This window comes from Akebia trifoliata, chromosome 4 (genome assembly GCF_017979445.1).
Source record: "Akebia trifoliata isolate Shusen 1 chromosome 4, ASM1797944v1, whole genome shotgun sequence".
Taxonomy (NCBI): domain Eukaryota; kingdom Viridiplantae; phylum Streptophyta; class Magnoliopsida; order Ranunculales; family Lardizabalaceae; genus Akebia; species Akebia trifoliata.
In genome coordinates this window covers 28,578,862-28,586,311 of record NC_141378.1, presented here as the reverse complement: position 1 = coordinate 28,586,311, position 7,450 = coordinate 28,578,862, and positions in this window count along the sequence as shown.

Below are 7,450 nucleotides of genomic sequence, written 5' to 3'. Positions count from 1 at the left end.
ATGTGTAGACCCGTGCAAGACCAGTAACCGACATCCATTCAAAGTTAGAGTAGGTTCAGAACAGTACTGAAAAGATCCCACCCAACAGATCGAACTCTCCTCCAAAGATTGAAAAAATGTATACCATCCCTCCTTACTACTAATGTAGCCAGGATGCTCTCGCTAAAGCATCAAGGTCACCAAATCAAAATCGGGGTAGAACGGATGGTTGATCGCATGAAAACAAAAGAGATGATTGAAAAATCAAAGTCGCATTTAAACAGGTAGTAAATTAAAAACAAAATAAAAAACATGTTTTTCAAAAATCATAAAATTATAATTTTCAAAATTAAAAAAAGAATACATTTAAGTCTTTCGAAAAAATATTTATTTCTAATTAATCTAAATTTGTATTCACTAACTTCATGAATAAAATATGAGAGGTCACAACCCTTACCTGCAACAATGGGGCATACCCCAGAAAAGTTTTTTTTTTTTTTCTCTCGAGGTGTAAGCCATCAATGCTTGATAAAATTCAACTAGGATCATAGGAGCCAACCAGTCACCGTCCCAAACTTGCAGAATAATGGCAATTAGAGTTGGGTCCACATTGTCATCCATATGCTGAAATAGTATTTGGTTTACATCTACTAGGTTAGAGCATTAAACCTATAGGTCGGGTGTGAATTCAAGAACATCTTGTTAAATAGGAAAGGTTTAGAAAGTCGGGTCAAGCAAGAATCCCTAAATAAAGGTTTGAGTTATGATCTAGGCATGTCGAGAAACTTGGTAATGTTATTCTTGTAGATCTCAAGAAGGGGTGGAACTACCACCTTCGAAGAGCTCCGTAACCCAAGTAACCACTCAACTTTCTCGATGGTTGGTGTCAATTCTTGTTCCCAAAATTCGATCTCATTAACGCCAGGTACCCAACATTCGATCAAAGCCTTGATCAACTCCCAATTGACCTTAACTTTGAAAAGAGAAAGGACGAATCCGAGCTTATTTTCCTCAACCCATCTCATCTTGTCGCTCCCCGGCATCTAATCAAGCCACTGATTTGTGAGTAGGTCACTCATAGGTTAGTTATTTAGGTTAGGTAGTCAAGTTCGAGCCAATCCGAACCCTTCCCCAACCTCGACTTCAACGACACATGGATACTTAGGCCCTATTCTTTTCAACTTTAGGAGCGAGTTTTTTTTTGCTTATTTAGCTTTAAAGCCAAAAAAGTCAGATAAATAATGTTCGTTTGGGCTTTTTTGGCTCCCGTGGATTTCAATTGAAGCCTAAAAGTAGCTCTTTAAAGAAGTCACCTAAGAGAGGCTTCTTCAAATGGCTTTTGTGGGAAATCAAAAATTTAAAATGGTTCAAGTGTAGTTACCAAAATACCCTTCATTTTTAATTAAATTTCTAACTAAACTTAACCTTAAAAATGAAATGATTACTAAAATACCCTTCATATTTACCAAAATACCTTTTGTCTTCCAAAAATACCCTTTTATTTTTACCAAAATACCTTTCATCTTTAATATAATTTTCAACCAAACTTTACCTTAAAAAATAAAAAGGAATTATCAAAATACCCTTTGAATTTACCAAAATACCCTTTATCTTTAATCAAATTTTTAACCAAACTAACTTTAAAACATAAAGGAAATTACCAAAATAACCTTCATCTTCCAAAATACCTTTCATTTTTAATCAAATTTTCAACCAAACTTAACCTTAAAAAATAAAATGAAATTATCAAAATGCCCTTCATCTTTACCAATTATCAAAATACCTTTTATTTTTAATCAAATTTCCAACCAGACTTAACCTTAAAAATAAAAAAGAATTACAAAAATGCCCTTCATCTTCCAAGATACCCTTCATCTTTAATCAAATTTCTAATCAAACTTAACCTTAAAAAGTAAAAAAAAATTATCAAAATACCCTTAATCTTTAATCAAATTTCTAATCAAACTTAACCTTAAAAATAAAAAGAAATTATCAAAATACCCTTCATCTTTACTACCAAGACCAAAAGTAATTCATCATCACTACTTTATTATCAAAACACCCTTCATCTTTATGTGGATGTTAAATTGTATAATATGTAGGTATTTTCTTTATCATATATTCATTTTTAAGAGGAGATGCTATCGAAATTTCAATAGAATTATGAAATTTATAAATTTATTAAATTAAAAATAATTATTTTTATAATTTTTAATATAAATTTATTATATATATATATATATATATATATATGGGAGCGGTTCAGCAGCCCCTTATGGTGCCACACATGGTGCCACACATTTTTTGTAAATTACTTTTGATGGGGTTACAAATTTTGAAATAGGCTGATTTTTTGTGAGGATGATCTCTACGGTGAAGAGATCATCCTCACCAAAAATCAGCTCATTTTGAAACTTCTAACCCAAGTTTACAAGTTGAAGAATTGTGGACCGTCCAATTTTTGTAAATCACTTTTGATGGGGTTAGAAGTTTTGGAATAGATTGATTTTTTGTGAGGATGATCTCTATGATGAGGAGATCATCCTCACCAAAAATCAGCTCATTCTAAAGCTTGTAACCCTTATTTTGAAAAATGTGTGGCACCATAATGGGGCTGTTGAACCGCTCCCTATATATATATATATATATATCAGTGTAATTATATATTTATTAAAGTATTTTGCTCATTTTTGTGCATTTTTGGTGCATTATCAACATTAAGGGTATTCTGGTCATTTTACAAGAATCCAGCTGTAGATACGTGATTTCGTCATTACGATGACCACATCTACTAAGGTTAGGAGTCGCCACCATTCATGTTGTAAGTGGGTGTGAATGGTCACCCGATGTACATTTTGAAAAATTACCATTTTGGGTTCGTAGTGACTCACGATGGATAAGGATAAATCAACCCTTGAGATTCGGGTAAGCGGTTCGATTAGAGAAAAGGGAAGGTGTTAGGCACCATTTTCTCCTCGTCAAATGGTGGTAATCTCAAAGAAACTTGGTCATTTTTTATTTAAAAAGATATGAAAAATAACGTGCCACGTGAGTGCATTTGTAACCTAGATAGGGGTTCATTTTCGACTTGATCATAGGGTCATTCCATTGATGGAAATGACCCTTATAGACCTTTAGCCTTGGGGTCCATTCATCCTAAAAAAATAAAATGAAGGGGAGAGGGGTGATAGAAGAGGGAGGAGGAGAGGGTAGAGGGAGAGGGGAAGTGCACTTTGAACCCACCTTGTATCTTCAATCTCTTTTTCTTCTTCTTAAAGTCTTTTGAGTCCTTAGTGATGTAAAAAGATATAATTATTTTTGTAGATGATTAGTATGAGATTGGAGAAAAGATGAGGAGAGAAGATGGATTTTTTGTTTTCTTTTTTTTTTTGAAGACTTGGTGTAGAGTTAGTAAGGAAGAATTGATGAGAGAGAATATGTAATAGTGGTTAGTAGTGAGAGTTTTGGGACTTTTTTGGGAAGAGGAGGAGGGTATTTATAGATGTTGAAGGGTTATTTTAGGGATATAATGGGGTAAAATGAAGAGAAGTGGTAGAATGGTGTGGAGTTTAAGAGAAAGGTAGGGGTAAATTAGAGATGATTGAAGGGCATTTGTGTAAGAAGGGTAAATGGATTGTTTTACAACCCAAATGGGTTGGATCTTTCAACCCATTTGGGTTGAGTATTAGATGGAATAAAATAAATGAGAATGATTGAGAGGATGGGATTGTGTAAGAGAGTAATTAATTGGTGAAGTGAGTTAAGGGGATGGGATTTTAATTAAAAGAAGGGTTGTGTAAGAGGGTGGTTGATGATATTTTGGGAGGGTGTGGGGGATGATGTCATGTGTCAAAATGGGTGGAGATGAAGGGTTGAGATAGGTTGATGGGAGAGGTTGAGTGTTTGACTTGAGAGGATGGGTATAGGTTTAGGTTGTAGATGTGGGTTTTGTAAGGAATGATAAGGGTAGATTAGGGGGAGGTATAGGTTAGGGGTGTGGGTAGATGTGTTTGATTTGAGAAAAAAGGTGATGGATTGATATGTAGGTAGATGAGATTTAAAAAAAATTAATGGGGAGGTAGTTGGATTAGAGAGGTGAGATGGGGTGATGACATGTGTCATATTTGATTATCAAGATGGTAATTGGTTGATGTGGGTAGTGGTTTGTGGGTTAAGATTATGGGTTGGATAATGAATTGGGTATGGATAGTGGTTTGTGGGCTTTTAGTATATTGGGCTTGGGTTTTAGGAGGGTTGTGGGTTATTTTAGCTTAGATGGGGATTGTTTTGGGTTGAATTTTCGAAGGTAGGTTCATTTTAGGTGATATGGGATCGATTTTAGGTTGAGGGTAAGGTGAGAAATTGATTTTAGAGAGATGAAGGTTAGTGGGCTGTAAATGGACTTAGAGTATTTTTTATTTCGACGATGGAGTGGTGAGGGTAGAGGAAGTGATAGATGTCCCAAGTCTCACATTTTTAGTTTTATCCATTTTTTGAGATTTTGAAATTATTGAATTAATCAAAATGCCACGTGTTGGTAAATCGGACTTTTTAGGCCCATTGGTGAACTTTATCGAAAATTTGGCATTTTCTATTTTAGAAGTGGAACGGTGAATATTGGGAAAGCGTAAGGTAGGCCGAGTCCTTTTGGTGGGCCCCCTAGACCATTAGGAGGTCTTAGGGGCCTTGATTCGATCAAAATGCCATATTTTGATTGATTTGGGCTTTTGAGGCCCGTTGGCAATTTTTATTGAAAAATCTGTATTTTTGGGCCCTTTCGAGTATGGGCCCATTCAAATTGAGGTGTCTACACCAGCAATAAAAAGCTGTTAAACGAACATCAATTTCTAGCTTATGTGCTTCTATAACGAACAAGCTTCTGCTGGATGTGGCTTTTCAAGCTCTGGGCTTCTGTTTCTTCCAGAAGCCAGCTTCTGGAGCTAGCTTCTGCAAAGAACCGACCCTTAATAGATTTCATAGGTTTTTAGATGCCACTTCTACAATAACACCATGCATAGCCTAGTATTGAGCAAAGCCCCCCAAACCAAAATCACTTCGTTTTTTTGCCTAGCCATACCTACCAAACGGCCAAACATAGAAATAGCCTGGATGTTTGATACATATGGTAAAGCTATTCTTTGTTTTGGCCTTACCTTTGTGATATGCAAGCTTAAAGTTGCATTGGCCTTACCACAAGTAAGGCCATGCATAATTCCTTTTGGTCGTGCTTAGGGTACATCCAATTCAATCGAAACCCATGTGCACTAGATTCTCCACAAGAAATGAATCTTGAAATTCCTTTCTTAATGACTTATTCTCCAAAAAAATCCCGAGTAATTCTTTTTTTTCCCTTCTAACATTTTACAAAGATCAAAAGGATTTCATTGCATTCAAGGTAAATTGATTACTTTTCAACTCTTATGCCCATCTTATCCAACCTCAAAAAGTCTCTAGAATTTGTGTCCAATGACCTTTGTATTTATATTTTGTTTGAGAGCAAGCCTAAAGAAGTTACTATAGATGACAAAAAGCCTTCACCAAATTACATGCCATTAGGCTTAGATTTCTCACAATTGATCCAAATCATAAAGTCTAGAATCATTTTACCCTCAAAGAATTCTCTAGAACTTTGGGTGCAAAGATTATCTTAACCGTTGATGATCAAGATTGATTTGACTCTAAAAAAGATTAAAGACTATCAAGGCCAAGGTTAAAAGGTTGAATTGATGCTTTTCATGAAGATTTTTCCTAGAATATTTGGAAAGTCAAAATTTTAGGATGAGTTTACCACCAAGGGTCTCCCAAAGTCCTATAAATAGGAGACCTTTCCAAGAAAAATAGAGGAGATTATTTTGGTGATCCAAAATTCTGCTCAAATCTCTCCCAAAATTTTTTACCTTTCCTATTCTCTCAAACCTCTCTTAAAATCTATAGAAAAAAACCCAAGAAGAAGAAGAAGAAAGAGGAAGAATAAGATTAAGGTGGGGTTAAACCCTACATTCCCCATCTAATCCCTTTACTCTTACTCTTCCCTTCTCTTTATTTTCAAGTATTTTTCTTTATTTAGTTTACTTTTATGCTTTCTAATGTAGTTCTTTAAATTTTTAGTCTAGAGACTTGGGAAGAGAAAGTAATCCCTCCTAGAGGTTATCTCCCTCAATAAGCTCCTTTAAAGCAATAGATTAGGCTACTTTACTTTTAAATTCATAGATAGGATGTCTTTAATTTCATCTACTTTCCATACAATTTAAATTCTTAGAATAATGATTTGTTTTTTTTTTTTTTATTATATTTTTTTCTTTCCTAAATGATGAAATCCATGTGGATTTCTATCAAAGTCCTAAGCTCACAAAAAATTCCAATAAGCACCTACTTCTAGTAATGCTTACTCATTTTTCAAAACAAAACTATAATCAATTTTTCCCTAACCCACTCTACAATCTCCTCTATTTTCAAAAATCTTAAATATTAGTTTTAATATTTCTTTTATGGTCATATTGGTAACCATATTAAGATGGGAGTGATAAGGAGCCTAACATATTCCTTGTCCCTCAATCGAACTCCCTTATCTAAAACTCTAGGTAGACCTTTACCTATCATTTTGTATATAAAAGTCATTATAAGTAAAAGAAAATGAATTTCAAAATAATTTTATGGTGCCTATTTACACTTTAATTGAATGGTGGCGATTCCAAAATCCAAGTAAATGAGTTCAAACCTTTAAAAGGTTTCAAAGCCTATGTATCTACAATCATGATCGGGAACGATGTCCCGATCTTATAATAACATTAGGTGTCTAAGTGGCAAATTTTATTGGAGTTCAAATGCATTGAGCTGCGTGCATGATTGAGGTAAGAGCCTTAGGTGTTTTAAACTCCAACAAAAATGTGCCATGTAGAAATCGCACCCTTATTATAAGAAAAAGACAGGGATCCTAATTCCCAACTCTTAAAGAAAATCGTAAAGAGATTGCCTAGCCTTACTAAGTTGGTAAGGATTTCATCCATACTAAAAAGGCTTTGGGTCCCCCTCTTGGCATCCAAAAACATGATCTGATACTTAAGGGTTGTAGAAGACGAAATACTATGAATTTTGAAAAAGTAAATTTAAAAATTAAAAAAAAAAAAAAAAGATAATTTTTCATTGTTGAAATTCATTTCCAAGTTTGGAAGTTATGTGAAAGTTCAATAATTGTCCATTTTTAAAAAGAAATTATTTTATTTATTAATTTTTTTTATGAGAGTTTTTCTATGAAACTTAGAAGGTTGTGGTATTGAATTTTTTATGTGACAATCCATTTGAGCAAAATGACCTGAAGTAAAAGCTTCAAAATCTTACTATGGTAGGAAGGAAGGGTTTCACAATGGTAAAATAACCAAATTGGCATTAACAAAATGACTAAAGATAACTTAACATGTTAAAAGTGATGCGGTGATGACGTGGTTGAAGTGGTATGTGCGTAGAGCCACAA